We start from the raw sequence: 7,493 nt of genomic DNA, 5'->3' as shown, positions 1-7,493 counted from the left end.
AGGAGCTTTAATAGTTCTCTGAATAGTTGGTTATTATACTTAGTACCCATATCAGTAATTACTGTTTTCATGGGTCCATAGATGAGTATGCAATTTTCGAATATTGCCCTTGCAACTACCATCGCATTTTTGCTTGTAACCGGGATTGCGATTAAATACTTTGTTAAATCACATATCACTGTAACAGCGTATTCGTTGCCGTACTCAGTTCGCGGCAAAGGACCAATGGTATCTATCACCACTTTGTCAAACGCATTTTGTGGAGTTGAAGTCAATATCATAGGTTGTTTGATATGTCTTGAGATTTTATTTAATTTACATTTATGACAGGTTTTAACATATTTTCGAATGTCTGCTGTCATATTTTTCCAATAGAAGTATCTACCTATTTTGGTGTTCATGCGTTGGATTCCTGGATGACCTCCAAAAATGGGATCGTCATGAAACTTTTCGAGTATTTTAAGTTTCTCGTTGTCGTCTATTATTTTTTCTAAACATGGTAGAAGAGCAATTTCTATTTGCTTTCGTTTGTTTGCTATGTCTTTTAAATTGTTTAATTTGATTGCGTTTACCAGATTATCATCTAGTGATAATTGGAATCGTTTTATTTTATTACTGCTAGCTATATTTTCAAGCTTTAAAAATAATTGATCTAAATCAATTTTTCCATGAACAGTAATTTCTTTTGGTCTTATAGTGTTTATTACTTTTTTCCCCTTTTTTATTAGGATTTTATTGAATTGTGAAACAATTCGTGCACTGTTTTTTATCCATTGTGACGAAACAAATTTGTACATCAAATTTCTTCCGCACATACTATAAGAAGTAAAGAGGAAAACGATGTCTGACCGTCGCCATAAAAGCACAACCGCATTATACCTTACACAGTATAATTAAACACTGAATTGAATTGAACTGCGATGTAATTACCTGGAAAATATAAAATTTATCAAAATATATTTGGCCACAAATTATATTGACATTACCTGCGATCCTCCAGCCTAATGAGCCACGGGTATTGATATCTAGACTGAAAAGAAACTCTGAAGAGAGAAAAAAGGATACAAATTATATATGTCTATGAACCATGTATAACCATAAGAAATATCTTAAATCCTGCGTTGGTTTTACGGTAAAGGATATAAAATTACTTGGAGGAATACAAGAAATCGCACGGACATGTTGTGAATATTCCGTAGTGTAACTTGAGAAGAACTACACACCATTCCACGACACCCGTCCACAGAAAATCGCGGCGTTCGCACATCAAATCCACGGCTGTCACTCACAGAATTCACAGCATACGGCACAACTAGGTATCGCCTGGATATACGAAAGTCTTCGAAGTAAAAATATATAGCACTACATATACATCTTTTTTTTTATGTAAACAATTTTATTTATTATTTATTTAAAAAATAGGCTATTTGTGCACCCCGACCTAAAAGATCTATTGTGCGCCTATAGGCCCAACTAGGACAATTTTAGACTATTTATAAATCTTATAATTGCAGTGGGCTTAATTTTACCTATTTGATTTGGGACCAGGATCCCGCTACCGAGGTAATCGAGTCTACGTCTTGCCACCGCTGGGCAGTTGCATAGAACATGTTCCGATGTTTCCTTCTCCTCATGACAGAGTCGACAGGAATCACTTTCTACCGCACCTATAATCTTCATGTGGTAATTAAGTCTACAGTGCCCTGTAAGAAGTTCAGTGTAGATTTTGATATCATTTCTGCTAAGGTTGATGATAGCATCAACTTTGATGTGTTCAGGATCAATGAATCTTTTTGACTGTCGCATGCCTGTTTGGGCTCTCCAGTGTTCAAGTAGATGCTGTTTCTCCCGTTCACATAATAAGTTGTTTGTGAAGCTATTTGTTACCCCGCAGAAAGGCTCTGGCCCAATGAAAGGAGTACATGCACCCTTCTTTGCTAATATGTCTGCTATTTCATTGCCCTCATGCCCCTCGTGTCCCGGTACCCACATAAGAGTAACATAGTTCCTCGATGCTAGGGTGTTAAGAAGTTGAAAGCATTCCCAAACCAGCTTTGATTGGAATAAGGATTTTGCTGAAGATTTTAGAGCTGCTTGGCTGTCTGATAGAATGCATATGTTGGTACCTCGGGTGCCCCTACGTATGCATTCTCTTGCACAAAGCTCTAAGGCATGGACCTCTGCCTGAAAAATGGAAGCAGTTTTTCCCATTGCGATTGCTTTACGGAAGTTTGGTCCCATAACTCCTGCTCCTGCACTGCCATTATCCATTTTGGACCCATCAGTATACCATAATTGAGAGCCCTGCTTTAAGTTTATTTTATTATTTCTCCAAGTTGATCGGTCACTAATGACCACTTCGAATTCCCTGGAGAAAGCTAATTTTCTATTCATCTTGTCGAAGACCTTAAGGCACGAAGAATTCCAGATTTCATCTAGAATCTTTGCGTGTCCTGTCAGATTGCCCTCTTTAAGATTACCTAGATAAGGAAGCCTTAGTGCAGCACTGGTCGCAGTCCTTTTAACTGTAATGTGTAATGGGGTGAGTCCAGTGAGCATTGCTAGGGCTTCTGTGGGGCACGTTCTCATTGCTCCCGTTACGCTTAGACAGGCTGTTCGATGAATCTTATTGAGAGTCATCTTAGCCTTTGTCTGATTTACCTTTGGCCACCATGCCAAAGAAGCATAGGTGATCATCGGTACTATTACGGTCTTGTACGACCAAGCCATCATTTTTGGTCGCAGACCCCATGTTTTACCATACAGTCTTTGGCACGCATAAGTTGCTCTTAGAGCTTTGCCAGTTATATATGATAAATGGTTTTTCCAAGTAAGAGTTTTATCTAGAATTACTCCTAGATATTTCATTTCCTCAGATAGTATTAAGTCAGTGTCCCCTAACTTTAAGGTCCCTAGACTCATCTTCCTTCTTCTGGTGAAGGGTACTACATTTGTTTTATTCGGATTAATCCAGAGTCCTTTCTCTTGACACCAATTTTGAGTGATATCAAGAGCTAGTTGCATACGATCGGATATGGTGGAGTCAAATTTGCCTCTAACCATGATGACTAGATCATCTGCAAAGCCCTGAACTTCATATCCGAGGTCACTAAGAGACTGTAGGAGTTCGTCAATGACCAATAGCCATAGGAGTGGCGAAAGAACGCCTCCTTGAGGACATCCTTTGGTTGACTTGACAGTTAATCTCTTCGTCCCCATTTCAAAGATTATCGTCCTATTTTTCAGCATATTGAGAATCCATGTTATGATCAGTCTATGTATTCCTTTCCTGACCATTCCTGCCTCAATTGATCTGAATGTTGCATTATCAAAAGCTCCTGTAATGTCAACCGATGTGCAGAGAGCTATTTCCTTACCGTCTAAAGCCTTCTCGATTTTACTCGTCAGACTATGTATAGCGGTGTCGGTCGATTTGCCCGACTGATAAGCATACTGTTCAATATGTAGAGGTGAAGCTTTAATATAGACTTCCCTGATGTATTGATCTAGAATCTTCTCCATTGCTTTAAGCAGGAAAGAAGTAAGGCTAATGGGCCGAAAAGCTTTTGGCGTGTGGTCCGCCTTTTTGCCTGCTTTCGGTATGAAAGCTACCCTAGCCTTCGTCCAATGTTTAGGTATTACGCCTAATTCTAGACTTATCCTAAATAAGTTTGTTAATATCGGTGCTAATATATCAACGCCTTTCTGAAGAAGGCACGGTTGTATATTATCGATACCAGGTGATTTAAACGGGCTGAAAGTGGAAATGGCCCATTTAGTTTTATTGACTGTAAAGATTTTACGGGCCAGTGAAAGATCTCTTCGTGTAACCAATAAGAAACGAGTATCCTCGATGGTTTCCGTAGTCTCAGTATACATGGCGCAGCCTGGAAAATGAGTGTCCAGCAAAAGCTGTCCCGTTTCTTCCAGACTTACCGTAAAGCTTCCGTCAGCCTTCTTTAGTGTAGAGAGGCTATTTGAGTGGTCTTTATTTAGAGATTTCTGGAGTCTCGCAGCCGCAGGAAGTGTTTCAATCTCCTCGCAGTGCCTCCTCCATGATTCCCTCTTTGATTTCCTCAATTCCCTATTGTAAGCCGTTAAGGCACACTTGTAAGATGCCCAGTCCCCATTGGACTTGGCTCTATTAAGGAGCTGGCGAGCTTTTTTGCGTAAAATATCTAGTTCCCTATTCCACCATGGGACGTTCCTAGAACGTTTCTTTTTGATAAGTTCGCAGCTATTTTCAAAAGCCCCTGTAATAGTATTTTCTAGTTTGTTAACCTCAAGATTTAGTTCCTGACAATTAGTAATCCTATTCCCAAGACAACTAATGTTTTGTTCTAAATAGAAGTTATATAGAGACCAGTTGGTCTTCCTAACATTTCTTATTTCGAAAGTGTCTTCAACTTCCCCTTCCAAATCAAAGCGTATATATCTGTGATCTGATAAGGAGTTCTCCTCCAACACCCTCCAATTTGAAATGTTATTTGATATAAATGCGCTGGCTAAAGTGAGATCTAATACCTCTTCCCTTATCGCATTTACAAAAGTAGGTTCGTTACCTTTATTAACTACCATTAAATTGTTAGTTGTGATATAATCAAAAAGTGACTCACCTCGTGTATTGATGTCTGTGCTTCCCCATACTGTATGGTGTGCGTTGGCGTCGCAGCACATTACCCACTGTAGGTTTCGGATACGGCAGTATTCTGTAAGCTGCTGGAGCTCGAGAGACACCGCTTCCTCTGCGTCGCCAGGGAGGTACAGAGATGCAAAAACTATTATTCTCGTCCCCCTAGTACTAGGCACTTCTGCCTGTACCGCCACCAGATCACGCTGTATAAGCTCTGTAATTGGAAGAGATTTAATGGTTTTGTTAATCATTATCGCCGTTCTAGGACGATCAACATTATTATCATAGATTAACTTACACGTTTTTGTCTGTAGACCGTTTATGCGCCCCTTTGTGGCCCATGGTTCTTGGATGGCCACAAAATCCAGACAGTGTTGTTCCACCAGGGCACTGAGCCTGTATGAAGCTGCTATAGCCCGGTGGAGGTTGATTTGGAGGCAATGAAGTTGCCTCCAAGAGTTTTGCGGATGTGGCGGAGTCCGGGACATTATATCCCAGACTGGCCCTTGCGGACCTTGCCGCCCTTCGTACCGCGCAGCAATTCCTCCGGGTCTTTTCTTTCCCATTTCCTCAGACGACCAGAGAGAGCGGAAGGTTTTCGGCCCTGGGCACGGATTCTGCCCCCTCTCAAGGGTGGTCCCCCGGAATTGAGACCCGTTTTCGGCTTCTGGTTGCTTGACTGAGCACAAGCCGCAGATGTTGTTGGTCGCTCATCTTCAACCACTTCCTTTGCTCTGTTTCCTTTATGTCTTGGTCTCAGCACGGCACTGCTTAGTCCATAGAAGACTTTATTGCCCAGCTTTCCGACCATTTCGGACGACATAGGATCCAGAGCAATCGCCATCTCGACGATGTCGCCCTTATTGAGCCTGTGGAGTACCCGCCAGTCCCTGACACGCATGCCCGAATTTTGGCACTCAATTTGTCCCAGAATACGGTCGCTTTGCCAGGAAGCTGAGCCTGGGAAGTAGCCAACATAGATTTCAGACTTTGGCACTTCTGCCTCGTCCACTACCTTCAGCTGGGCTCCTTCCCACGGCTTCAAGGCTGGGATTGTCTCTTTAGACCAAGTTACAGTCTCGTCGTCCAGACAGTTAATGGTAAACCATCCGGGCTTTAGACTGTAACCGGCGAAATGAGGCTTCACCCCAGGAGCTCGACAAGTTTCGTACATCTTATCGAGGATGCATTTCTGCACCTTGCCAATTTCCTCATTGGACCAAATGCCCTCTGGGAAATTGTGCGGTAGTATACCGATCTTCTTAGAGCGAACAGTCTCTGCTAGGGTAGGCTTTGAACAATGGTCTTCGGAAGAAGTACTGTGTTCAGCCTGCCCCACAGATACCGTCGCCACCTCTTTACTGGGACCAGGTTTGCCCCCGTGTGAGGTCTCTACTTCCTTCATCCTACTGAAAATCGGCAAAGCAGTTGCAGGCACTGTTGATTTATTATCAACTTTCTTGCCCTGTAGTGCAATCCGCTTTGTCGGTTTTGAGCTTGATGTTGGTGTAGAGCTGTCCGATCGGGATCTTTTTGGTGTTGCCTGCCCTTCGTTAGTCGCAGTGGCCGGCTTTACTGCCAAGGACCTTGCTGTTTCCAGCGGGATGCCCTTGGCAAGTAAAGCCTTCAACCTTTTGCGTCCAGCGCCGGATAGCTTCACCCTCGTTTGAGTCTTTTTAGTTAGACCAGGCTCCAGAAGATCTCTCTCCTGTTCCGAGGAGATAGACATCCCAGCCGACTCTTGGCTAAGTGGAATGTCCATTTCCTCCGGCTTGTCGGGTAGAGGACCAGGTGCCCTCTCCAACAAGTCGTGGTCCATTTGTTCACTGACGATGGTACCAGGTGCCCCCTCGTTCAGTGATAAGTTTTGGCTGTGTAAAGCCATATTTTGCACATTTAAAGGTGTGCAGTCCATAGAATTGAAAATGTTATTAGGTTCCATACAAAGTAAGTTTAAATAAACCGTGCAGGTTGGTCACCCATGAGCGCCCCCATGGGAAGGACAAATTGAAACCGTAGGTTTGCCAGACCTGGTACGGAGTTCGCTATTAAGCTTGACTCTACCCTGTCAAGCAAGTTCACCAGCATAGCTGTTCCACTGTGAGTTTAGGGGGTTTGTTTGGGGCAATAGGTATGTTCATATTCCAGTCTATCAAGACCTAGCCTTGGGAGCCTAGAATATGTACAGACCCTGCCCTAGGGAGTTTTCCTTCTCCCCCTATGTAAACAATACATACCGAGTTTTTTTTTTTTTTGTTATTTTATTATAATTTTATTCTTCTACGAGTTATATATTTAATCAGCTCTTTTATTTTGAATTTACACAATTAAAATAAATAGTTTTCGCACTATTATCGAAATAACTTTGTACAAACATTTATTGAAATAATAAAGAAATAAACTTAAAAAAAATTTTAAAAAAATCTTTCTTTTACGAAACTCGTCCCCGCGAATATAAATTCATTGTGATGACTCTGGACGGCGGCTGAGGATACCTCAGCAAAAACTAAATATTTTTGAACGTCACCAAAAAAGTGTCGTTACACCATTTAGGCGCCTTGTAGACATAGAGTTTTTCTGTAGAAACTAAATAAAGCAAAAACTAAATATTTTTGAACGTCACCAAAAAAGTGTCGTTACACCATTTAGGCGCCTTGTAGACATAGAGTTTTTCTGTAGACGACATTCGCTCTTATTGAATTCCAGCTGCTGTTTCCAACTTATTATCTTTTTTGCTTTGAAGCCTTGTTGTTACTTTGAAGATACTTTTCCTTTTTTCATCCTCTATCATTTTTATATCTACAAATTCTATGTGGGAGAGTGCATCCGCTGCATAGTTATCTTTTCCCCGTAGCTACTC

This window comes from Teleopsis dalmanni, chromosome 2 (genome assembly GCF_002237135.1).
Source record: "Teleopsis dalmanni isolate 2A chromosome 2, ASM223713v2, whole genome shotgun sequence".
In the NCBI taxonomy this organism is placed as follows: Eukaryota; Metazoa; Arthropoda; class Insecta; order Diptera; family Diopsidae; genus Teleopsis; species Teleopsis dalmanni.
Note: the sequence above shows the minus strand (reverse complement) of the source record.